Source organism: Mesoplodon densirostris, chromosome X (assembly GCF_025265405.1).
Source record: "Mesoplodon densirostris isolate mMesDen1 chromosome X, mMesDen1 primary haplotype, whole genome shotgun sequence".
Lineage (NCBI taxonomy): Eukaryota > Metazoa > Chordata > Mammalia > Artiodactyla > Ziphiidae > Mesoplodon > Mesoplodon densirostris.
In genome coordinates this window covers 46,443,274-46,470,395 of record NC_082681.1, presented here as the reverse complement: position 1 = coordinate 46,470,395, position 27,122 = coordinate 46,443,274, and the positions used below count along the sequence as shown (strand labels likewise).

At 36.7% G+C, this 27,122-nt stretch overlaps 1 protein-coding gene across 1 annotated transcript in view; it reads left to right on the top strand.

The window, feature by feature from the left end:
- IL1RAPL2 (interleukin 1 receptor accessory protein like 2) overlaps positions 1 to 27,122 on the top strand; it is a 535,136-nt gene that overhangs the window by 217,687 nt on the left and 290,327 nt on the right. The gene's annotated exons all lie outside the window — the stretch shown is intronic.

Genomic DNA, 27,122 nt, shown 5'->3' with positions numbered 1-27,122 from the left:
CAAGATTATCCTGCATAATGAAGAACATCTGGTGACCTTAGGCAACTACTAAATTAAAACTGACTTAAAAGATGGTTTGGGGATTTAGGAACAAGAATCTAGGTATTATTTCCTTTTTGACAACTATTTGTGACTGCAAAAAGAAGGTGAGAACTTCCTGGGTGAATGTTTTCTACAGCTAAATTGAAACATACAGACTCATGTAGAAAAACGTCATGGAACTTTACCTTTCAAAATTAATTTATATACCAACCCAGAAAACATCCCCCCAAATGACAGCATGTGAAGTGTTGTCCCCTTGGAAAAGGAATTCAATTCTGAATTATCTATACTGTAGTCCTTGAAAGTCTTTAGTCACTTCGTCCAATGACAAATGGAGATATTTGACTTAGTGACAGATGATCTGCCCAACAGTGTTTTCTTTTTTCTATTGCTGCTTCAATTGTGTATTTAGTGAATTAGCTGTGATTGATGATAGCATTTTAAGCACTTGCTAGTTTTTCTAGTGAAAAGATGGCAATATTTTAACTACCTTAATAGTTTTAGGTTTAAGTGTAGCACAGTATATTTTTATCATCCTTCAATAGCAAAGCCACAGTTTATACAAATGGATTCATTCTGTCTTTATCCCTAGCAACTCTGACAAAAAGATGTCATTTATAGTAATGTTGCTCATCATTCAGAGATGCAAAAGCTGAATGCTACATCACTTTGAAATGAAATACCTTTGTAGTTTTGAATACTAACAACATCTATATATGCTACTAATAGTAACTTAAGTAGTTTGTACAGCTGGAGCCAAACATGCTCCTGAGGGAAAAAAACATCACCAGCTGTTGTAATATTAAAATAAAAAATAGGGCTAAAGAAACAGTTTTGTTCACAAAGACCAACTTACCCCCAAACTCATTATGAAATATTTAAATGGTTTAAAGGTTTATTAATACAACTGTGCACAATGTAAAGTGTCAGTAATTACAGTAGACTGTAGGGCTGCTGTCTTACCTTAGGCAGTATTATTTGGAGTCTGATGTCTATCAGATTTATGGTGAGTACTCTAAAACTTTAGAAGAAATTGTGTTTACTGAATATTGTTTTCTACTTGGTCTATTCCTCAGTGAAGAAAATAGTTTATACTCTTACTTAGTAAATGTCACTGTGGGGGAGAAAATACAAGGGTTTGCCCATATTGTGTCTTTCAGTATAACTACCACATCAAGTATAGTATGGCACTAAGCTATGTGAATGCCAATAGCTAAGTTCTATAAGTGGAGAAGAAAGAGAATTTGGGAAAATTAGTTGATAAGAGATGAGGTTATCTCTCTGTAGTGCCAGATAATGAAGTATTCACTTAAGCCTCCAGGGCTTGAAGAGAAGTCAATATTTGTAATATCGAATGAACCTAGGCCTCACCTAAAACATACTAGTTCATATGTATTGTGTGTACAACATTCAAGCCACTTTTTCATACTGACAGCCTTGAATGGAGGTATACTTAGTTTTTTAAAGTCAAACTAAGACATGACAAGTTCCCAAAGTGCTGTAAACATGACCCTGACTAATGAATATGCTGGGAGCTGAAACTTATTTACAGATAGTAGCCTCCATTCTGTTCTAGATCTGGCGGTGCATGGGGAGATGCTTGTGTATTTTTGTGTATGTGTGTGTGAAGTTGATTACATAAGTGTGTAAACTTATCTGAATTTTTATGTGTTTTTGTAGAGGCTTTGGATGGGGCCTCATCCAGTACAGGGAGATAACAGGGTACCTGGAAGTGAGAGGGTTTCTTTGCAAGTGAAGTATAGTAGTACCTTAGCTGATCCATGCTGACTTAGGCTTCAACTCTTTCTGCTATAATTGTTTTCCACACAAAGTATTTGATTTATAGCATTCATAAGTAACAACAACTACCAATAAAAGGCTCATTATTATGAATTGGGTAATTGTATACCTGGGGTATAAGAATACACCCCTGATCATAGGCCCAGACAAGCAAATGCATGAGGGGCAAATTTGTTTAATCCCTTCAGCATTATCCTCTATTGCTACTCACAAATGTTAACTCCCTAGTATTCCCAAACCTGGCAGCACATTTAAATGCTGTCTTTAGCCTCTGGTGGCCCCAAATGATACCAACCTTCCATATCCTACATGATTATAGTTTTCAGCTCTGACAGAAGCAAACATAGATCTCTGCCTACATTTTCATTGTTAACACCTCCACTTTTTCACTGTTTCTACCCCATCATACTGTGCAGCAGATGCTGTCTAGACAGTCTTGGCATATGCCCATACACTGGGTCCCTTCTTCTTTAAGGGAGAACAAAAAATCTTCAATTCAAAAGGGTAGATCATAACCTATGAGCACTTCTTATATAGTGTCTTCATTGGATTGGTAATTCAAACCTATTTGGGTGGTTTCTAATTCAGTCTGACAACCAATCAGTATCCAGTTAAATCCATTAAACCAGAAATAAATGTGGACTTTTCTTGTCTGAAGGCTAACTTCAGACTCTCAGTTTTACTCACAGAGCACTTTATAAATACCCAGTGAAGAATTCTGAGAGGAGGAAGCAAAACTATTTGTATAGAAATTTTCAGTTTGTAGCTGGAGATTTTCCAAGAATGGATGTTTGTGAGGAAAATGAACTTTGAATAATATGGAATAATAATCTCTTCTGTTTGAGTAAATCTTTATGTTAACAGGGCACATTCAAACACACTTGTGGATTTCATTTGTACAACAACCTTATGAGGAAAGTAGGACAGGCCTTCTTATTCCAATTTTACAAAATTTGTCAAAGATACACAGACATTAATGATGCACAACTCAATCCTAAATCTCTGTTTTTTGTACTTCTCTGTTAGAATTACAATCATCATTGTTGGTATTGTTTTTTTAATTAGCTGGATTAATTAATGACATTACTCATTTGTATCTGCATATCATTTTACATTTTGTTCTCTTGCCTAGAATGTCTCCTACCTTTTCTCTTGGGATTAGTACAAATCCTACTTCCTCCGTGGAGCCTTCTCTGATTATTCCTGAATCTTTCTCTTTTCAGAACTTCCACGGAACTTCTAGTTTATACTCTAAAATAAAGCATTTAATTTTTCCTGTCTTACATTTTGTCCAAATTAAACTGTGGGAATGAAACAGGAGCTATTCTCTTTGTACCAATGGCCTTTAAACATCTATATCCCTTACTTCCCTGCTTTCCCCCATGGGCTTATCTGATGCCCTGTACCCAGAATTGTACTTTCACTGGGAAAGTGTCAGATTTATCTTTCTCTTAGTTTTCTTGCCCAACAGATGGGGATAATAATTACTATTTTATATGACTATGACAGTTGAATGAGAATGAATACAAAAATGCCTGGCATTGTTTCTGGCACATGGAAAGGCACTCAATAAATAGTAGCTACTAGTGTAGAATGTAGATATTAAGTTTTGAAGAGTGAGAGAAAGGAAAGACAGTGTTTTAAGTCCTTCTAAAGTCTTCTTCGTGATTCCCTTTGGCTTTAGGCATGCCTGCAGCTCAAAATTCCCTCTATGAACATCTGTGCTTTGATTACATAAACATTCCTGTTTCCCAGATTAGTCTATCCATAATAACATCTGTGAAAAGATGAGGTATGTGTGTAAGCATAATATCTATAGAGGTTAAAACCACTTCTGCATACTTATTGCCTGCAGGAACCCATGTCATCCAGTTCAGTTTAACGCTGCCTTTGTGAGTATGCTGAATGAAAGGTACAAAGATATTTGGTGAATAACCCAGTAGCCACATGCAATAGAGAGATGGGTAGAGTTTTTCCCCACTGATAATCACCAACTTATAGACATTGTTTTCTGATTGTCCTGTGAAAAGTCCTCAAGTATATAATTACAAATCCAAATATAGGCATGTGATGGGAACATATGTATATGTATAACTGATTCACTTTGTTATAAAGCAGAAACAAACACACCATTGTAAAGCAATTATACTCCAATAAAGATGTTTTTATATATATATATATATATATATAGGCATGTGGTCTTAAAAAAACCCCTTTATAACACTTTTAGATGTTTCCTGAAGCTACATTTTCAATTGTACTTCTTGATATAGGAGGTACTTAAAACTATGTTTCATCCTTGGCAAAATCTCCAGTGTTGAATCCTTCTCGTTATGATAAATCACACCATTGAAAGAATTTTGCGTCATCTTGTAATGATCTAAACTTGATGTGTACGTTAAAATAAGAGATGGAAAAAAGTTCATATCTAAACAAGAAAACCCTGCAATTTTGGCCAAGGTTAGAGCTAAAATGAAACTTTATCCTATTCTTGAGGCTGTAATTGATCTTTTTAAAAAAATTTTGAATTCTATTTTATTTACTTTTTTATACAGCAGGTTCTTATTAGTCATCAATTCTATACACATCAGTGTATACATGTCAATGCCAACCGCCCAATTCATCACACCACCACCTCCACCCCCCCCACACCGCTTTCCCCCCTTGGTGTCCATATGTTTGTTCTCTACATCTGTGTCTCAATTTCTGCCCTGAAAACTGGTACATCTGTACCATTTTTCTAGACTCCACATATATGCGTTAATATACGATATTTGTTTTTCTCCTTCTGACTTACTTCACTCTGTATGACAGTCTCTAGATCCATCCACGTCTCAGCAAATGACCCAATATCGTTCCTTTTTATGGCTGAGTAATAGTCCATTGCATATATGTACCACTTCTTCTTTATCCATTTGTCTGTCGATGGTAATTAGGTTGCTTCCATGACCTGGCTATTGTAAATAGTGCTGCAGTGAGCATTGGAGTGCACGTATCTTTTGGAATTATGGTTTTCTCTGGGTATATGTCAAGGAGTGGGATTGCTGGATCATGTGGTAATTCTATTTTTAGTTTTTAAGAAACCACCATACTGTTCTCCATAGTGGCTGTATCAAATTATATTCCCACCAACAGTGCAAGGGGGTTCCCTTTTCTCCACAGCCTCTCCAGCATTTGTTGTTTGTAGATTTTCTGATGATGCCCATTCTAACTGGTGTGAGATGATACCTCATTGTAGTTTTCTTTTTTTCCTTTTTTTTAACATCTTTATTGGAGTATAACTGCTTTACAATGGTGTGTTAGTTTCTGCTTTATAACAAAGTGAATAAGTTATACATATGCATATGTTCCCATATCTCTTCCCTCTTGCATCTCCCTCCCTCCCACCCTCCCTACCCCACCCCTCTAGGTGGTCACAAAGCACCGAGCTGATCTCCCTGTGCTAGGTGGCTTCTTCCCACTAGCTAGCTATTTTACGTTTGGCAGTGTATATATGTCCATGCCACTATGTCACTTTGTCACAGCTTACACTTCCCCCTCCCCATATCCTCAAGTCCATTCTCTAGTAGGTCTGTGTCTTTATTCCCGTCTTACCCCTAGGTTCTTCATGACATTTTTTTTTCTTAATTTCCATATATATGTGTTAGCATACAGTATTTGTCTTTCTCTTTCTGACTTACTTCACTCTGTATGACAGACTCCTCATTGTAGTTTTGATTTGCATTTCTCTAATAATTAGTGATGTTGAGCAGATTTTCATGTGGTCCTTGACAATCTGTATGTCTTCTTTGGAGAAATGACTATTTAGGTCTTCTGCCCATTTTTGGATTACGTGGTTTGTTTTTTTTAATATGAAGCTGCATGAGCTGTTTATATATTTTGGAGACGAATACATTGTCCGTTGATTCGTTTGCAAATATTTCCTCCGCTTCTGAGGGTTGTCTTTTCATCTAGTTTGTGGTTTCCTTTGCTGTGCAAGACCTTTGAAGTTACATTAGGTCCCATTTGTTTCATTATGTATTTTTTAATATCTTTATTGGAGTATAATTTCTTTACAATGGTGTGTTAGTTTCTGCTTTATAACAAAGTGAATAAGTTATACATATACATATGTTCCCATATCTCTTCCCTCTTGCATCTCCCTCCCTCCCACCCTCCCAATCCCACCCCTCCAGGTGGTCATGAAGCACTGAGCTGAACTCCCTGTGCTATGCGGCTTCTTCCCACTAGCTATCTATTTTACGTTTGGTAGTGTATATATGTCCATGCCACTATGTCACTTTGTCACAGCTTACCCTTCCCCCTCCCCATATCCTCAAGTCCATTCTTTAGTAGGGCTGTGTCTTTATTCCCGTCTGACCCCTAGGTTCTTCATGACCTTTTTTTTTTCTCAGATTGCATATATATGTGTTAGCATACGGTATTTGTTTTTCTCTTTCTGACTTACTGAACTCTATATGACAGATTCTAGGTCCATCCACCTCACTACAAATATCTCGATTTCATTTATTTTTATGGCTGAGTAATATTCCATTGTATATATGTGCCACATCTTCTTTATCCATTCATCTGATGATGGACACTTAGGTTGCTTCCATGTCCTGGCTATTGTAAATAAAGCTGCAGTGAACATTGTGGTACATGACTCTCTTTGAATTTTGGTTTTCTCAGGGTATATGGCCAGTAGTGAGATTGATGGGTCGTATGGTAGTTCTATTTTTAGTTTTTTAAGGAACCTCCATACTGTTCTCATTAGTGGCTGTATCAATTTACATTCCCACCAACAGTGAAATAGTGTTCCCTTTTCTCCACACCCTTTCCAGCATTTATTGCTTCTAGATTTTTTGATGATTGCTCCTCTGACTGGTGTGAGATGATATCTCATTTTAGTTTTCATTTGCATTTCTCTAATGATTAATGATGTTGAGCATTCTTTCATGTGTTTGTTGGCAATCTGTATATCTTCTTTGGAGAAATGTCTATTTAGGTCTTCTGCCCATTTTTGGATTGGGTTGTTTGTTTTTTTTTGTAATTGAGCTGAATGACCTGCTTGTAAATTTTGGAGATTAATCATTTATCAGTTGCGTCATTTGCAAATATTTTCTCCCATTCGGAGGGTTGTCTTTTGGTCTTCTTTATGGTTTCCTTTGCTGTGCAAAAGCTTTTAAGTTTCATTAGGTCCTATGTGTTTATTTATATTTCCATTTATTTAGGAGGTGGGTCAAAAAAGATCTTGCTGTGTTTTATGTCATAGAGTGTTCTGCTTATGTTTTCCTATAAGAGTTTGATACTGTCTGGCCTTACATTTAGGTCTTTAATCCATTTTGAGTTTATTTTTGTGTATGGTGTTAGGGAGTGTTCTAATTTCATTCTTTTACATGTACGTGTCCAGTTTTCCCAGCATCACTTATTGAAAAAGCTGTCTTTTCTCCACTGTATATTCTTGCCTCCTTTATCAAATATAATGTGACCATATGTGTGTGGGTTTATCTCTGGGCTTTCTATCCTGTTCCATTGATCTATATTTCTGTTTTTGTGCCAGTACCATACTGTCTTGATTACTGTAGCTTAGTAGAATAGTCTGAACTCAGGGACCCTGATTCTTCCAACTCTGTTTTCCTTTCTCAAGATTGCTTTGTCTTTTCGGGGTCTTTTGTGTTTCTATACAAATTGTGAAATTTTTTGTTCTAGTTCTGTGAAAAATGCCAGTGGTAGTTTGATATGGATTGCATTGAAGCTGCAGATTCTTTTGGGTAGTAGAGTCATTTTCACAATGTTGATTCTTCCAATCCAAGAACATGGTATATCTCTCCATGTATTTGTATCATCTTCAATTTCTTTCATCAGTGTCTTATAATTGTCTGCATACAGGTCTTTTGTCTCCTTAGGTAGGTTTATTCCTAGATATTTTATTCTTTTTGTTGCAGTGGTAGATGGCAGTGTTTTCTTGATTTCACTTTCAGATTTTTCATCATTAGTGTATAGGTATGCCAGAGATTTCTGTGCATTGATTTTGTATCCTGCTACTTTACCAAATTCATTCATTAGCTCTAGTAGTTTTCTGGTAGCATCTTTAGGATTCTCTATGTATAATATCATGTCATCTGCAAACAGTGACAGCTTTACTTCTTCTTTTCCTATTTGGATTCCTTTGCTTCTCTGATTGCTGTGGCTAAAACTTCCAAAACTATGTTGAATAAGAGTGGTGAGGGTGGGAAACCTTGTCTTGTTCCTGATCTTAGTGGAAATACTTTCAGTTTTTCACCATTGAGGACGATGTTGGCTGTGGGATTGTCATATATGGCCTTTATTATGTTGAGGAAAGTTCCCTCTATGCCTACTTCCTGGAGGGTTTTTATCATAAACGGGTGTTGAATTTTGTCGAAAGCTTTCTCTGCATCTACTGAGATAATCATATGGTTTTTCTCCTTCAATTTGTTAATATGGTGTATCACATTGATTGATTTGCATATACTGAAGAATCTTTCCATTCTTGGAATAAACCCCAGTTGATCGTGGTGTATGATCCTATTAATGTGCTGTTGGATTCTGTTTGCTAGTATTTTGTTGAGGATTTTTGCATCTATGTTCAGCAGTGAAATTGGCCTGTAGTTTTGTTTCTTTGTGACATCTTTGTCTGGTTTTGGTATCAGGGTGATGAGGGCCTTGTAGAATGAGTTTGGGTGTTTTCCTCCCTCTGCTATAGTTTGGAAGAGTTTGAGAATGATAGGTGTTAGCACTTCTCTAAATGTTAGATAGAACTCACCTGTGAAGCCATCTGGTCCTGGGCTTTTGTTGGAAGATTTTTAATCACAGTTTCAATTTCAGTGCTTGTAATTGGCCTGCTCATGTTTTCTATTTCTTCTGGGATCAGTCTCGACATGTTGTAAGTTTCTAAGTATTTGTCGATTACTTCCAGGTTGTCCATTTTATTGGCATAGAGTTGCTTGTAGTAATCTGTCATCATCCTTTGCATTTCTTCAGTGTCAGTTGTTACTTCTCCTTTTCATTTCTATTTCTATTGATTTGAGTCTTCTCCCTTTTTTTCTTGATGAGTCTGGCTAATGGCTTATCAATTTTGTTTATCTTCTCAAAGAGCCAGCTTTTAGTTTTATTGATCTTTGCTATCATTTCCTTCATTTCCTTTTAATTTATTTCTGATCTGATCTTTATGATTCCTCTACTTCTGCTAACTTTGGTGGGTTTTGTTCTTCTTTCTCTAATTGCTATAGCTTCAAGGTTACATTGTTTATTTGAGACGTTTCTTGTTTCTTAAGATAGGATTGTCTTACTATAAACTTCCCTCTTAGAACTGCTTTTGCTGCATCCTGTAGTCTTTGGGTCGTTGTGTCTCCATAGTTATTTGTTTCTAGGTATTTTTTGATTTCCTCTTTGATTTCTTCAGTGATCACTTATTAACTAGTGTATTGTTTAGCCTACATGTGTTTGTACTTTTTACAGATCTATTCCTGTAATTGATATCTAGTCTCATAGTGTTGTCCTCGGAAAAGATACTTGATACAGTTTCAATTTTCTTAAATTTACCAAGGTTTGATTTGTGACCCAAGCTATTATCTATTCTGGAGAATGTTCCATGAGCACTTGAGAAAAATGTGTATTCTCTTGTTTTTGGATGGAATGTCCTATAAATATCAATTAAGTCCATCATGTTTAATGTATCATTTAAAGCTTGTGTTTCCTTATTTATTTTCATTTTTGATGATCTGTCCATTGGTGAAAGTGGGGTGTTAAAGTCCCCTACTATGAATATGTTACTGTCGATTTCCCCTTTGATGGCTGTTAGTATTTGCCTTATGTATTGAGGTGCTCCTATGATGGGTGCATAAATATTTACAATTGTTATATCTTCTTTCTGGATTGATCCCTTGATCATTATGTAGTGTCCTTCTTTGTCTCTTCTAATAGTCTTTATTTTAACGTCTATTTTTTATTATATGAGACTTGCTACTCCAGCTTTCTTTCAGTTTCCATTTGCATGAAGTATCTTTTTCCATCCCCTCACTTTCAGTCTGTATGTGTCTCTAGGTCTGAAGTGGGTCTCTTGTAGACAGCATATATATGGGTCTTGTTTTTGTATCCATTCAGCCAGTCTTTGTCTTTTGGTGGGAGCATTTAATCCATTTACATTTAAGGTAGTTATCAATATGTATGTTACTATTCCCACTTTCTTAATTGTTTTTGGTTTGTTATTGTAGGTCTTTTCCTCCTCTTCTGTTTCTTGCCTAGAGAAGTTCCTTTAGCATTTCTTGTAAACCTGGTTTGGGGGTGCTGCACTCTCTCAGCTTTTGCTTGTCTGTAAAGCTTTTAATTTCTCCATCAAATCCGAATGAGATCCTTGCGAGATAGAGTAATCTTGGTTGTAGGTTTTTCTCATTCATCACTTTAAAGATGTCCTGCCATTCCCTTCTGCCTTGCAGAATTTCTGTGGAAAGTTCAGCTGTGATCTTTATGGGGATTACTTTGTGTTATTTATTGTTTTTCCCTTGCTGCTTTTAATATGTGTTCTTTGTATGTAATTTTTGATAGTTGGATTAATATGTGTCTTCGCCTGTTTCTCCTTGGATTTATCCTGTATGGGACTCTCTGAGCTTCCTGGACTTGATTAAATAATTCCTTTCCCATATTAAGGAAATTTTCAACTATAATCTCTTCAAATATTTTCTCAGTCCCTTTATTTTACTCTCCTTCTTCTGGGACCCCTATAATTTGAATGTTGCTATGTTTAATGTTGTCTGAGAGGTCTTTGAGACTGTCCTCAATTCTTTTCATTCCTTTTTCTTTATTCTGCTCTGCAGTAGTTATTTCCACTATTTTATCTTCCAGGTCACTTATCCGTTGTTCTGCCTCAGTTATTCTGCTATTGATCCCTTCTAGAGTATTTTTAATTTTATTTTTTGTGTTGTTTATCATTGCTTGTTTCCTCTTTATTTCTTCTAGGTCCTTGTTAAATGTGTTTTGCATTTTCCGTATTCTATTTCCAAGATTTTGGATCATCTTTACTATCATTATTCTGAATTATTTTTCAGGTAGACTGCCTATTTCCTCTTCATTTTTTAGGTCTGGTGGGTTTTTACCTTGCTCCTTCATCTGCTCTGTGTTTATCTGTCTTCTCATGTTTCTTATCTTACTGTGTTTGGGGTCTCCTTTTTGCAGGCTGCAGGTTCATAGTTCCCTTTTCTTTTGGTGTCTGTACCCAGTGGCTAGGTTTGGTTCAGTGGGTTGTGTAGGGTTCCTGGTATAGGGGACTAGTGCCTGTGTTCTGGTGGATGAGGCTGGATCTTGTCTTTCTGGTGGGCAGGTCCATGTCTGGTGGTGTGTTTTGGTGTGTCTGTGGGCTTATTATGATTTTAGGCGGCCTCTCTGCTAATGGACGGGGCTGTGTTCCTGTCTTGCTAGTTGTTTGACATAGGGTGTCCAGCACTGTAGCCTGCTGGTCATTGAGTGAAGCTGGGTGTTGGTGTTGAGATGGAGATCTCTGGGAGATTTTCGCTGTTTGATATTACGTGGAGCTGGGAGGTCTTTTTTGTACCAGTGTCCTGAAGTTGGCTCTCCCACCTCAGAGGCATAGCACTGACTCCTGGCTGCAGCACCAAGAGCCTTTCATCCTCATGGCTTAGAATAAAAGGGAGAAAATGAAAGAAGGAAGGAAGGAAAGAAGAAAGGAAAGGAAGGAAGGAAGGAAGGAAGAAAGAAAGAAAAATGATAAAATAAAATAAAGATAAAATAAAATAAAGTTATTAAAATATAAGGTAAAAATAATTATTAAGGAAATAAAATTTTATAAAGTAAAAAAAAAAAGGACGGTTAAAACCCTAGGACATGTGGTGAAAGCAAAGCATTACAGACAGTGTCTCACACAGAAGCATACACATGCACACTCAGAAAACAGGAAAAGGGGAAAAATAATGTATCTTGCTCTCAAAGGCCACCTCCTCAATATGGGATGAACCATTGTCTATTCAGGTATTCCACAGATGCAGGGTACATCAGGTTGATTGTGGAGATTTAATCCACTGCTCCTGAGACTGCTGGGAGAGATTTCCCTTTCTCTTCTTTGTTCGCACAGCTCCCGGGGCTCAGCTTTGGATTTGGCCCCGCCTCTGCGAGTAGGTGGCCTGCGGGCGTCTGTTCTTCGCTCAGACAGGACGGGGTTAAAGGAGCAGCTGATTCGGGGGCTGTGGCTCACTCAGGCCACCTGGGATAGGGAGGGTTATGGATGCGGGGCGAGCCTGCAGCGGCAGAGGCTGGTGTGTCATTGCACCAGCCTTTGGCGCACCGTGCCTTCTCCCAGGGAAGTTTTCCCTGGATCACGGGACCCTGGTAGTGGTGGGTTGCACAGGCTCCCGGGAGGAGAGGTGTGGATAGTGACCTGTGCTCGCACACAGGTTTCTTGGTGGCTGCAGCAGCAGCCTTAACATCTCATGCCCGTCTCTGTGGTCCACGCTGTTAGCGGCTGCTTGCACCCATCTCTGGAGCTCCTTTAAGCAGCACTCTTAATCCCCTCTCCTCTCCCACTAGGAAGGTCTTCAGCAGGTCCAGACTTTTTCCTGGACTCCCTCCCAGCTAGCCGTGGTGCACTAATCCCTTCAGGCTGTGTTCACACCGCCAACCCCAGTCCTCTCCCTTCTATTTGACTGAAGCCTGAGCCTCAGTTCCTAGCCCCCTCCCGTCCCAGCGGGTGAGCAGACAAGCTTCTCGGGCTGGTGAGTGCTGGTCGGCACCAATTCTGTGTGCGGGAATCTCTCCACTTTACCCTCCGCACCCCTCTTCTGGGCTCTCCTCAGTGGTTCTGAAGCTTCCCCCCTCCGCCACCCGCAGTCTCTGCCCACAAAGGGGCTTCCTAGTGTGTGGAAACCTTTCCTCCTTCACAACTCCCTTCCACTGGTGCAGGTCCCACCCCTATTCTTTTGTCTCTGTTTTTTCTTTTTTCTTTTGCCCTACCCAGTTATGTGGGAAGTTTCTTGCCTTTTGAGAGGTCTGAAGTCTTCTGCCAGCACTCAGTGGGTGTTCTATAGGAGCAGTTCCACATGTAGATGTATTTCTGATGTATCTGTGGAAAGGAAGTTGATCTCCGTGTCTTACTCTTCCACCATCTTCCTCAACTCCTGATTTCCTCTTTTATAGCTGTTACCATTTGCCTTATGTATTGAGGTGCTCCTATGTTGGGTGCATATATATTTGTAATTGTTATATCTTCTTCTTGGATTGATCCCTCAATCATTATGTAGTGTCCTTCCTTGTCTCCTGTAACATTCTTTATTTTGAAGCCTATTTATCTTATATGAGTGTTGGTACTCCAGCTTTCTTTTGATTTCCATCTGCATAGAATATCTTTTTCCATCTCCTCACTTTCAGTCTATATGGCTCCGTTGGTCTGAAGTGGGTCTCTTTTAGATAGCATATATATGGGTCTTGTTTTTGTATCCTTTCAGCGAGCCTGCATCTTTTGGTTGGAGCATTTAATTCATTCACGTTTAAGGTAATTATCGACATGTATGTTCCTATGACCATTTTCTAAATTGTTTTGGGTTTGTTTTTGTAGGTCTTTTTCCTTTCTTGTGTTTCCCACTTAGAGAAGTTCCTTTAGCATTTGTTGTAGTGCTGGTTTGGTGGAGCTGAATTCTCTTAGCTTTTGCTTGTCTGTAAAACATTTGATTTCTCCATCAAATCTGAATGAGATCCTTGCCAGGTAGAGTAAGCTTGGTTGTAGGTTCTTCCCTTTCATCACTTTAAATATGTCATGCCACTCCCTTCTGGCTTGTAGAGTTTCTTTTGTGAAATCAGCTGTTAACCTTATGGGAGTTCCCTTGTAAGTTATTTGTCATTTTTTCCTTGCTGCTTTCAATAATTTTTCTTTGTCTTTATGTTTACCAATTTGATTACTATGTGTTTCAGTGCGTTTCTCCTTTGGTTTATCCTGTAGGGGACTCTCTGTGCTTCCTGGACTTGGGTGGCTATTTCCTTTCCCATATTACAGAAGTTTACGACTATAATCTCTTCGGATATTTTCTCGGGTCCTTTCTCTGTCTCTTCTCCTTCTGGGACCCTTATAATGCGAATGTTATTGCGTTTAATGTTGTCCCAGAAGTGTCTTAGGCTGTCTTTGTTTCTTTTCATTCTTTTTTCTTTATTCTGTTCCGTAGCAGTGAATTCCACCATTCTGTCTTCCAGGTCACTTATCCGTTCTTCTGCCTCAGTTATTCTGCTATTGATTCCTTCTAGTGTAGTTTTCATTTCAGTGATTGTATTGTTCATCTCTGTTTGTTTGTTCTTTAATTCTTCTAGATCTTTGTTAAACATTTCTTGCATCTTCTTGATCGTTCACTCCATTATTTTTCTGAGGTCTTGGATCATCTTCACTATCATTTTTCTGAATTCTTTTTCTGGAAAGTTGCCTATCTCCACTTCATTTAGTTGTTTTTCTTGGGTTTTATCTTGTTCCTTCATCTGGTACATAGCCCCCTCTGCCTTTTCATCTTGTCTCTCTTTCTGTGAATGTGGCTTTTGTTCCACAGGCTGCAGGATTGTAGTTTTCTTGCTTCTGCTGTCTGCCCTCTGGTGCATGAGGCTATCTCTATCAATCTTTTTTAACTTGATTTTTTTCTAATGATAAGGTGAAAAACAGAATACACTTATCAGAAATCATGGACTTCAGATTCAATAAAGTTTAAGAAATGATCACAACCATCTTCCTACCCAAACTAGTGGATACATTTATACAACTAACTAATAATTTAGGAACACTGCTTATGGAAGCCACAGTGACACTCCTATACAGAGACTTTTCCAGAAATTGACATTCCATATGAGAGATCTGATGTTGACCTTGTGTACTCCAGGACAGTGGTAAAAGGCCCCTTGTGGGGAAGACTTGACTTTGTTGATGTATCTGAAATATGTTTTCTACTTTTATTGGACTCTGTCTTTATTATTCCTGGGACAGCAAGATATTTGTTTCCTTTTGTATTTACATTTCATAGATATTAAAAGGGCCATTGACTGTCTTAAAGAAAATCAATTTCATAGATAATGATATTAAGCTCTCAAAGGAGCAAAATTTTCAATCGAAGATTTTTCCAAACTCAACTGACCTTGTCATATATACCTTGTATTTACCAATTGTCTATCCCACAAAAGAATGTAAACTGAGAATCCTGACAGATTTGGTGTAGGGTTTTAGGCTTTAATAACCTTAGCACTGCAGTTTGACATTTTTATTGGCATTTTGAAAGTATTTTTAAAATCTTGTAAAACAGGGATTTGAAGTGACTTGTCAAGGCTGGTAAGATGATGCATGTTGCACATCCACTACAAAAATACAAGTTGAACATTGTGGAAAGTCTTTAAATGCTTGATATGTGCTTTTGAGGAGGAAGGCAGGTATATTCAACTTTCTCTACCTCCATTAGGAAATGAAATTGTCAAGTAGCCTAAGTATGTTTTAGTATCCCTCCATCCCACTGTCTATATCTGTTTTTTTATTGCACTCCCATCAACCAAGTCTTAGATCTTCAAACTGACACACGACCACACAAAGAATCTTCCACATCTGTCTTTAGGTAAACACCTGGTAAATATTGACTAATGATGGGGATGAAGGTCACTTTGACTTAATTTTAGCTACTTTCCCCCTTGCACAAGTCCAGCTTCATCAGGAGTTCTAGGTTCATGGTTCCAAAATAATTTAGACTGTGGATACTCCATGTCAAATCAGTCATTTGAGTTCCATTCATTCTTTCTGACCATTGACACTGAATCTAATCCAAGCCACTAGTTCAGTCCTATTTACTCATTAAAACAAATCACAAAATCCAGAAAAAATTTGTATCCTAGCAATTTTGAATGTCCAGAAAGTCAAATAAGATTGACTTTTTTGTAGTCTAATCAGTCACTTAATAGTTGACCTATAAAGAGCCAATTCAGCCAGGAGCAAAGATGCAGCCTTATGCAGATTCATAATAGGAAGTCCCTCTTTCTCTTAGATCCTCTCAATTTGCTTCCTCTAGGGCAAGCAAAGAAGACTTGGTACATTCATATCGTCCACCTTCATGTTATATATGTATCTCTAGCTCTTTCCTCTCTTCTCTTCTTCTTCCCCCCTTCCCTCCCCATCCTCTCCTTTCCTGTCCCCTTCCTCTCTGCCATATGTACCTGCCACTCCTTTAGTAATTGTTCTGAAATGAGTTTAGAGTGCCAGATCAGCAGGGAAGAAACAAACACCTAAAAATGTACAAGTATTTTTAGGATACCATGTCATAAAAATATCAAAAATACTGTATGTTTATTATATTTCTAGTATGTGGAATGGAATGGGTCTAGGCAAGTTGTTGTCCCAATTCTTTTTAGTTAGATTGCAACCATCTTAGCCTCTTCCAGTACTTTTTAAAAAAATACTTGCTGTACTTTGAAATAATTGAAGATTCACATGCAGCCATAAGAAATAATACAGAGAGATCCAAATACTCTTTACATGGTTTCCCCCAAGGGTAACAACTTGCAAAACTGTACCACAGTATCACAACCAGGATTTGACACTGATATCATCCACTGATTTTATTCACACTTCCCAGTTTTACTTTTAATTATTTGTCGTGTGTGTATTTAGTTCTATGCAATTTTATTCTATCTGTGGATATTTGCAGCTATCACCATAGTCAAGATACTGACCATTCTACCATGACAAGGTTACCTTGTGTTGCCCTTTTGTAACTACATCATCTTCCCACTTGCTCCCTGCCCCACTTGCACTGGCACTTAATCTTGCCAATCACTAATCTGTTCTCCATTTCTAAAATTTTGTCATTTCAAAAATGTTACATAAATTGAATCATATAGTATGTAATCCTTTAGGAAGGCTATTTTTTCTCTCAGAATAATTCCCTGGATATTCAACCAAGCTGATGCAGGTGTCAAAAGTTAATTCTTTTTATTGCTGACTAGTATTCCATGTCTTAGATGTACCACAGTTTGTTTATCCATTCACCTGTTGAAGAATATCTGGGCTCTTTCCACTTTTTGGCTATTATGAAAAAAGCTGCTATGAATTTCTGTGTACAGGTTTTTGTGTGAAATAAGTTTTCATAATTCTGGGATAAATGCCCAAAACTGAAATTGCTAGGTTACATGGTAGTAGAATATTTAATTTTATAAGAAACTAACAAAGTGTTTTCCAGGGTTACTGTATCATTTTACATTCCTGACAGGAATTTACTAGCAATTCAGTTTCTCTGCATCCTTACAATCTTTTAGTGTTGTCAGCTTTCTTTTATTTTAGACATTCTGATAACTGTGTAATGATGTTTCATCATGGATTTAATTTGTATTTCCCTAATGACTTTTCATGTGCATTTACATGTGCTTATCTGCCATCTGCATATCCTCTTTGGTGGAATGGCTCTCCATGATTTCTAAGCATCTTCTAATTGAACTGTCCTTTTTTTTTTTACATCTTTATTGGAGTATAATTGCTTTACAATGGTGTGTTAGTTTCTGCTTTATAACAAACTGAATCAGTTATACATATACATATGTTCCCATATCTCTTCCCTCTTGCGTCTCCCTCCCTCCCACCCTCCCTATCCCACCCCTCTAGGTGGTCACAAAGCACCGAGCTGATCTCCCTGTGCTATGCGGCTTCTTCCCACTAGCTGTCTATTTTACGTTTGGTAGTATATATATGTCCATGGCACTCTTTCACTTTGTCACAGCTTACCCTTCCCCCTCCCCATATCCTCAAGTCCATTTTCTAGGAGGTCTGTGTCTTTATTCCCATCTTATCCCTAGGTTCTTCATGATGTTTTCTTTCTTAGATTCCATATATATGTGTTAGCATATGGTATTTGTCTTTCTCTTTCTGACTTACTTCACTCTGTATGACAGAGTCTAGGTCCATCCACCTCACTACAAATAACACAATTTCGTTTCTTTTTATGGCTGAGTAATATTACATTGTATATATGTGCAATATCTTCTTTATCTATTCATCCCATGATAGACACTTAGGTTGTTTCCATTTCCTGGCTATTGTAAGTAGAGCTGCAATGAACATTATGGTACATGACTCTTTTTGAATTATGGTTTTCTCAGCGTATATGCACAGTAATGAGATTGCTGGGTTATATGGTAGTTCTATTTGTAGTTTTTTAAGGAACTTCCATACTGTTCTCCATAGTGGCTGTACCAATTCACATTCCCACCAGCAGTGCAAGAGTATTCCCTTTTCTCCAAACCCTCTCCAGCATTTATTGTTTCTAGTGTGAGATGGTATCTCATTGTAGTTTTGATTTGCATTTCTCTAATGATTAATGATGTTGAGCATTCTTTCATGTGTTTGTTGGCCATCTGTATGTCTTCTTTGGAGAAATGTCTATTTAGGTCTTCTGGCCGTTTTTGGATAGGGTTCTTTGTTTTTTTTAATATTGAGCTGCATGAGCTCTTTATATATTTTGGAGATTAATACTTTGTCCATTGATGTGTGTGCAAATATTTTCTCCCATTCTGAGGGTTGTTTGTTCGTCTTGTTTGTAGATTCCTTTGCTTTGCAAAAACTTTTAAGTTTCATTAGGTCCCATTTGTTTCATTATGTTTTTATTTCCATAACTCTAGGAAGGGGATCAAAAAAGATCTTGCTGTGATTTATATCAAAGGATGTTCTTCCTATGTTTTCCTTTAAAAGTTTTATAGTGTCCAGTCTTACATTTAGGTCTCTAATGAATTTTGAGTTTATTTTTGTGTATGGTGTTAGGGAGTGTTGTAATTTCCTTCTTTTACATGTAGCTGTCCAGTTTTCCCAGCACCATTTATTGAAGAGAGTGTCTTTTCTCCATTGTGTATCCTTGCCTCCTTTGTCATAGATTAATTGAGTGTAGGTGTGTGTGTTTATCTCTGGGCTTTCTCTCCTGTTCCATTGATCTATATTTCTGTTTTTGTGCCAGTACCACATTGTCTTGAGTTCTGTAGCTTTGTAGTATAGTCTGAAGTTAGGGAGCCTAATTCCTCCAGATCTGTTTCTCTTTCTCAAGATTGCTTTGGCTATTTGGGGTCTTTTGTGTTTCCGTTAAATTGGGAATTTTTTTGTTCTACTTCTGTGAAAAATGCCATTGGTAGTTTGATAGGGATTGCATTGAATCTGTAGATTGCTTTGGGTAGTAGAGTCATCTTTACAATGTTGATTCTTCCAATCCAAGAACATGGTATATCTCTCTATCTGTTTGTCTTATCTTTAATTTCTTTCATCAGTGTCTTATAGTCCTCTGCATACAAGTTTTTCCTCTCCCTATGTAGGTTTATTCCTAGGTATTTTATTCTTTCTGTTGCAATCGTAAATGGGAGTGTTTCCTCAATTTCTCTTTCAGAATTTTCATCATTAGTGTTTAGGAATGCAAGAGATTTCTGGGCATAATTTTGTATCCTGCAACTTTACAAAATTCATTGATTAGCTCTAGTAGTTTTCTGTTGGCATCTTTAGGATTCTCTATGTATAGTATCATGTCGATTGCTAACAGTAACAGTTTTACTTCTTCTTTTCCAATTTTTACTCCTTTTATTTCTTTATCTTCTCTATTGCCATGGCTAGGACTTCCAACACTGTGTTGAATTAGAGTGGTGAGAGTGGACATCCTTGTCTTATCCAGATCTTAGAGGAAATGCTTTCCGTTTTTCACCATTGCGAACAATGTTTGCTGTGGGTTTGTGGTATATGGCCTTTATTTTGTTGAGGTAGGTTCCCTCTATGCCCACTTTCTGGAGACTTTTTATCATAAATGGGTGTTGACTTTTGTCAAAACTTTTTCTGCATCTTTTAAGATGATCATATTGTTTTTCTTCTTTGATTTGTTAAAATGGTGTATCACATTGATTGATTTGTGTATATTGAAGAATCCTTGCATCCCTGGGTTAAATCCCACTTGATCATGGTGTATGATCCTTTTAATGTGTTGTTGGATTCTGTTTGCTAGTATTTTATTGAGAAATTTTGCCTCAATATTTATCAGTGATATTGATCTGTAATTTTCTTTTATTGTAGTATGTTTGTCTGGTTTTGGTATCACGGTGATTGTGGCCTCAGAGAATGAATTTGGGGGTATTCCTTCCTGTGCTATTCTTTGGAAGAGTTTGAGAAGGATGTGTATTAGCTCTTCTATAAATGTTTGATAGAATTCACCTGTGAAGCCATCTGGTCCTGGACTTTTGTTTGTTGGAATATTTTTAATCACAGTTTCAATTTCATTACTTGTGATGGGTCTGTTCATATTTTCTATTTCTTCTGGGTTCAGTCTTGGAAGGTTATACCTTTCTAAGAATTTGTCCATTTCTTCCAGGTTGTCCATTTAATTGGCATAGAATTGCTTGTAGTAGTCTCTTAGCATGCTTTGTATTTTTGTGGTGTCTGTTGTAACCTCTCCTTTTTCATTTCTAATTTTATTGATCTGAGTCCTCTCCCTCTTTTTCTTGATGAGTCTGGCTAATGATTTATCAAATTTGTTTATCTTCTCAAAGAACCAGCTTTATTTTTATTGATCTTTGATATTGTTTTCTTTGTTTCCCTTTCATTTGTTTCTGCTCTGATATTTATGATATCTTTTCTTCTGCTAACTTTGGGTTTTGTTTGTTCTTCTTTCTCTAGTTCCTTTAGGTGTAAGGTTAGATTATTTATTTGAGATTTTTCTTGTTTCTTGAGGTAGGCTTGTATTGTATAAACTTCCCTCTTAGAACTCCTTTTGCTGAATCCTGTAGGTTTAGGATCGTCATGTTTTCATTGTCATTTGTCTCTAGGTAATTTTTGATTTCCTGTTTGATTCCTTCAGTGATCTCTTGGTTATTTAGTAACATATTGTTTAGCCTTCATGTGTTTGTGTTTCTTATGGTGTTTTCCCTGTAATTCATTTGTAATCTCATAGCATTGTGGTCAGAACAGATGCTTGATATGATTTCAATTTTCTTAAATTTACTGAGGCATGATTTGTTATCCAAGATGTGATCTATCCTGGAGAATGTTCCTTTCGCACTTGAGAAGAAAGTGTAATCTGCTGTTTTTGCATGGTATTTCCTCTGAATATCAATTAAATCTATCTAATCTACTGTGTCATTTATAGCTTGTGTTTCCTTATTAATTTTCTTTTTGGATGACCTGTCCATTAGTGTAAGTGAGGTGTTAAAATCCCCCTCTATTACTGTGTTACTGTTGATTTCCACTTTTATAGCTGTTAGCAGTTGCCTTATGTATTGAGGTGCTCCTATGTTGGGTGCATATAGATTTGTAATTTTTATATCTTCTTCTTGGATTTATCCCTTGATCATTATGTAGTGTCCTTCCTTGTCTCTTGTAACACTCTTTATTTTAAAGTCTGTTTATCCTATATGAGTATTGGTACTCCAGCTTTCTTTTGATTTCCATGGAATATCTTTTTCCGTCTCCTTACTTTCCATCTATATGTGTCCCTAGGTCTGACGTGGGTCTCTTGTAGACAGCATATGTATAGGTCCTATTTTTGTATCCATTCAGTGAGCCAGTGTCTTTTGGTTGGAGCATTTAATCCATTCACATTTAAGGTAATTATCAATATGTATGTTCCTATGACCATTTTCTTAATTGTTTTGTGTTTGTTTGTATAGGTCCTTTTCTTTTCTTGTGTTTCCCACTTAGAGAAGTTCCTTTAGCATTTGTTTCAGAGCCTGATTTGTGGTGCTCAATTTTCTTAGCTTTTGCTTGTCTGTAAAATGTTTGATTTCTCCATCAAATCTGAATGAGGTCCTTGCTGGGTAGAGTAATCTTAGTTGTAGGTTCTTCCCTTTCATCACTTTATATATATCATGCCACTCCCTTCCATCTTGTGGAGTTTCTGCTGAGAAATCAGCTGTTAACTTTATGTGAATTCCCTTGTATATTATTTTTCATTTTTCCCTTGCTGCTTTCAATAATTTTTCTTTGTCTTTATTTTTGCCAATTTGAGTACTGTGTGTCTCAGTGTGTTTCTCCTTGGGTTTATCCTGTATGGGACTGTCTGTGCTTCCTGAACTTGGGTGGCTCTTTCCTTCCCCATGCTAGGGACATTTTCGACTATAATCTCTTCAAATATTTTCTCAGGTCCTTTCTCTCTCTCTTCTCCTTCTGGGACCCCTATAATGTGAATGTTGTTGCATTTAATGTTGTCCCAGAGATCTCTTAGGCTGTCTTCATTTCTTTTCATTGTTCTTCCTTATTCTGTTCCACAGCAGTGAATTCCACCATTCTGTCTTCCAGGTCACTTCTCCGTTCTTCTGCCTCAGTTGTTCTGCTATTGATTCCTTCTAGTGTAATTTTCATCTCAGTTATTGTATTGTTAATCTCTGTTTGTTTGTTCTTTAATTCTTCTAAGTCTTTGTTAATCATTTCTTGTATTTTCTTGATCTTTGCCTCCATTCTTTTTCTGAGGTCCTGGTCATCTTCGCTATCATTATTCTAAATTCTTTTTCTGGAAGTTTGCCTATCTCCACTTCATTTAGTTGTTTTCCTGGGGTTTTATCTTGTTCCTTCATCTGGTATGTAGCCTCCTGTCTTTTCATCTTGTCTCTCTTTCTGTGAATGTGCTTTGTATTCCACAGGCTGCAGGATTGTAGTTCTGGTGCATGAGGCTATCTAATAGGCTTGTGCAACTTTCCTGATGGGAAGGACTGGTGGTGGGTAGAGCTGGCTCTTGCTCTGGTGGGCAGAGCTCAGTAAAAGTTTAATCTGCTTGTCTCCTGATCTATGGGGCTGGGTTCCCTCCCTGTTGGTTGTTTGGCCTGATGCGACCCAACACTGGAGCCTACCCAGGCTCTTTGGTGGGGCTAATGGTGGACTTTGGGAAGACTCACTCTCAGGAGTACTTCCCAGAACTTCTGCTACCCATGTCCTTGTCCTCATGGGGAGACACAGCCACCCCCTGCCTCTGCAGGAGACCCTCCAACACTAGCACGTAGGTCTGGTTCAGTCTCCTATGGGGTCACTGCTCCTTCCCTTGTGTCCTAACATGCACACTACTTTGTGTGCCCCCTCCAAGAGTGGAGTTTCTGTTTCCCCCAGTCCTGTTGAAGTCCTGCAATCAAATCTCGCTAGCATTCAACGTCTGATTCTCTAGGATTTCCTTGTCTCATTGCCGGACCCCCAGGTTGGGAAGCCTGATGTGTGGCTCCAAACCTTCACTCCAGTGGGTGGACTTCTGTGATATAAGTGTTCTCCAGTTTGTGAGTCACCCACCCTGCAGTTATATGATTTGATATTATTGTGATTGCTCCCCTCCTTTGTCTCATTGTGGCTTCTCCTTTGTCTTTGGATGTGGGGTATCTTTTTTGGTGAGTTCCAGTGTCTTCCTCTCAATGATTGTTCAGCAGTTAGTTGTGATTCCAGTGCTCTCGCAAGAAGGAGTGAGAGCATGTCCTTCTACTCCACCATCTTTAACCAATCTCCAAATATTTCCTTCTACTATGTAAGTTGTCTTTTCCTCATTTAAGAGGGTCTTTAACAGAGCAGATGTTTTTAATTTGATTATGTCTAATTTATTAGTTTTTCCTTTCTGGATTGTGCTTTTGTTGTCAACTCTAAGGACTCTGTGCCTAACTCTGGATTCTAAAGATATTCTCCTGTGTCTTTATTTTTCCTAAATGTTTTATAGTTTTAAATTTTATTTAAGTCCATGGTCCATTTTAGTTAACTTTTATATAAGGAATGAGTTTTAGGTCAAGGTTCTTTTTTTTATTTATTACAAATGTACCATTGTTCTGGCATCATTTGTTGAAAATGCTATACTCCCTCCATTGAATTGTTTTTCCCCTTTGTCAAAAAATTATTTTGCATCATTCTGAAGGTTTGTTTCTGGGTTTTATATCTTTTCCATTCATCTATGTCTGTCCTTCCACAAATACCACACCATCTTGATAATTGTAGGTATATAATAAGACTTACTTTAGGTAGAGTGATTCCTCCCAATTAATTCTTTGTTGTCAAGATTGTTTTCACTATTTTAGGGCCTGTGACTTTTCATATAAATTTTAGAATAAGCCTGAATATGAAAAATACTTGGCTGAGATTAGGAAATAAATTACATTATACTTAAAAATTTATTTGGGGAGAATTGATATATTTACTATGTTGAGTCTTCCAATCTATGAACAGGTGATTTATCTCCATTTAGATAGTGTTCTTTGATTTCCCCCATGAGTACTTTGTAGTTTTCAACATACAGATCCTGTACATGTTTTGTTAAGTTTGTGGCTATTTCATCTCCTTGCAGAGATTATAAATGGTGTTGTGTTTTAAATTTTGGTTTCTACATGTTTATTATTAGTATACAGAAATAGAGTTTAGTTTTTGTGCATTTATCTTTTGTGTGTGTCCTGTGAATTTGCTGAGCTCATTTATTAGTTTTACTGTTTGTTGGGAGGTTCCCTGGGATTTTCTATTTAGATAATCATGTCATCTTCAAATTTATTTCTTCCTTTAAAATCTGTATGCTTCCCCCCATACACTTTTTTTCACTTATTGTAGTAACTAGAACGTCCAGTACCATGTTGAATAAATGTGGTAATAGCAGACATTCTTGCCTTGTAGATGATATTTAAGGGAAAATATTCAGTCTTTCAAAATTAAGTATGATGTTAGATGTAGACTTTTGACACATTCTCTTTTCATTTTGAGGTAATTCCCTTCTAAACTTGTTGAGAGTTTTTATAATAAATTGGTTTTAGATTTTGTCAAATGCTTTTTCTCAAGCAATTGACATGTTCCTATCACTTTTCTTCTTTAACGTGTTAATATTGTAGATTACACTAATTTAATTCAGATCTAGAACTGTCTTGGCTTACTTGTTATAAATGTCACTGGGTTGTGGTTTATAATTGTTTTTATACATTGTTGAATTCTGTTGCTGATATTTTGTTGATGATTTTGCATCTAAGCTTGTAAGAGACATTGGTCTGTAGTTTTCTATTTTTGAATTGTTTTTTCTAGGTTTGTTATCAGAGTAATACTGTCCTCAAATAATGAGCTGATAAGTGCTCCTTCCTCTCTATATTTTGGAAGACACTGTGTAAAACTGGTTCAAGGCCTAAAGATGTATTTTTTCAGGAGCTTTCTATTAAAAATTCAATTTATTTAATGGTTATAAGACTAATCAGAATACCTATTTTATCTTTCTTGATTTTGGTATTTTTCAGGGAATTGGTCTGTTTCTTCTAAATTTTAGAACTTACAAGTGTAATGTTGTTCATAATATTCCCCTATTATTCTTTTGGTGGCTGTATAATCTGTAGTAATATCCCTTATTTCAACCTGCTATGGGTAATTTATGTCTTCTCTCAATGTTTGTCTGTCTTGCTACACAATTTTCCATTTCGTTAATTTTTTTCAAAGTACCAGCTTTTTGTTTTATGAATTTTCTTGATTTGTTTTCCCTTTCCCAGTTTTATTGAATTCTTCTGTTTATTCTTTCCTTCTTTCTTGCTTTGGACTTATTTTACTCTTGTTTTTCTGTTTTCTTGAAATAGGACCTTAGACTACAGATTTCAGATCTTTCCTTCTTTCTAATATAAGTGCTGTAAATTTAGTGCTATAAATTTCCCTCTCAGAACTTCTTTAGTTACATCTCATATATTGCCATGGTATAAATTTATTTATAATCAGTTTGTGTATTTCTAAATTTCCTTTGGGACTTTCTCTTTGACTCATGCATTATTTAGATGTTTGTTGTTTAATTTCCAAGTATTTGGAGATCTTTCCTCTTTTCAGTCTGTCATTGGTTTCTAGTTTGATTCCACTCTGATCAGATAACAATCTGTAAAATTTTCAGTTATTTTAAATTTATTGATGTTTGTTTGTATTATGGTGCAGGATATGGTCTGTTTTGGTGAATGTTCTTTGGACACAAAAAAATTATGTAGTCTGATGTTGAGTGGAGTACTCTGTTGATTTCAATGAGATCTTATTGGTTGGTTGTATTTTCAGTTTTTCTATATACTTGCTGATTTTATGTCTAGTAATTCTATCAGTTGCTGAGGTAGGGGTGTTTCTATAATCGTTGATTTGTCTCTTCCTTTCTATAGTTCCATCAGTTTTTGCTTCTTGTATTTTGTGGCTGTGTTGTTTGGTCCATACACATTTTAGGATCATCATGTCTTCCTGATAGGTTACTAGAACATTATGTAATGTACCTCTTCTGTAGTTATTTTCTTTGCTCTGAAATCTACTTTCTCTGATACTAATATAGACACTCCTGCTCTTTTCTGGATTAATTATTTCATAATATACCTCTTTTCATCCTTTTATATTAAATATACATATGCTGTTGAAATTCAAGTGAGTTATTGTAAACAGTATATGTTGGGATCCTGCTCTTTTATCCATAACATTTTTGATTGGTGCATTTAGACCATTTATATTTAAGATAATCATTTTTTAAATTTATTTATTTATTTTACCATTTTATTATGGTAAAATATACATAATATTTATCATTTTAACAATTTGTAAATGTATAATTCAGTGGCATTAAATACATTCACAGTGTAGTGTATCCATCACCACTATCTATACCACAAATTTTTCATCATCTCAGACATAAACTCTGTACACACTAAGCTAACTCCTCATTTCCCCTGTCCCCCATCCTTTGGTAACCCCTATTCTATCTTCTGTCTCTATGAATTTACCTAGTCTAGGTACTTCATATAAGTGGAATCATACAGTATTTGTCTTAATGTCTCATTTACTTCACTTAGCAAGATGTTTTCAAGGTCTATCCATGTTGTAGCATATATCAAAATTCCATTACTTTTTATAGCTAAATAATATTTCACTGTATGTATATATTACGTTTTGTTTTTCCATTCATCTACCAGTGAGTATTTGGATTGTTTCCATCTTTTGGCTATTGTGAATAATGCTGCTAAAACATCAGTGTATGAGTATCTTTGAATCCCTGCTTTCAATTCATTTCAGTATATTCTTAGGAGTGGAGTTGCTGGGTCATGTGGTAGATCTGTGTTTAAATTTTTGAGAAACTACCAGTTTCCACAGTGGTTGTTCAATTTATATTCCCAAGAACAATGCATAGATTTTCAATTTCTCTACATCCTTACCAATGCTTATTTTATGTTTATTTTTCTTTTTATCTTAATAATAATCATCCTTATGGGTTTGAAGTGGTATCTCATTGTGATTTTTTTTTTCTTTTTTTTGCGGTATGTGGGCCTCTCACTGTTGTGGCCTCTCCCGTCGCGGAGCACAGGCTCCGGACGCGCAGGCC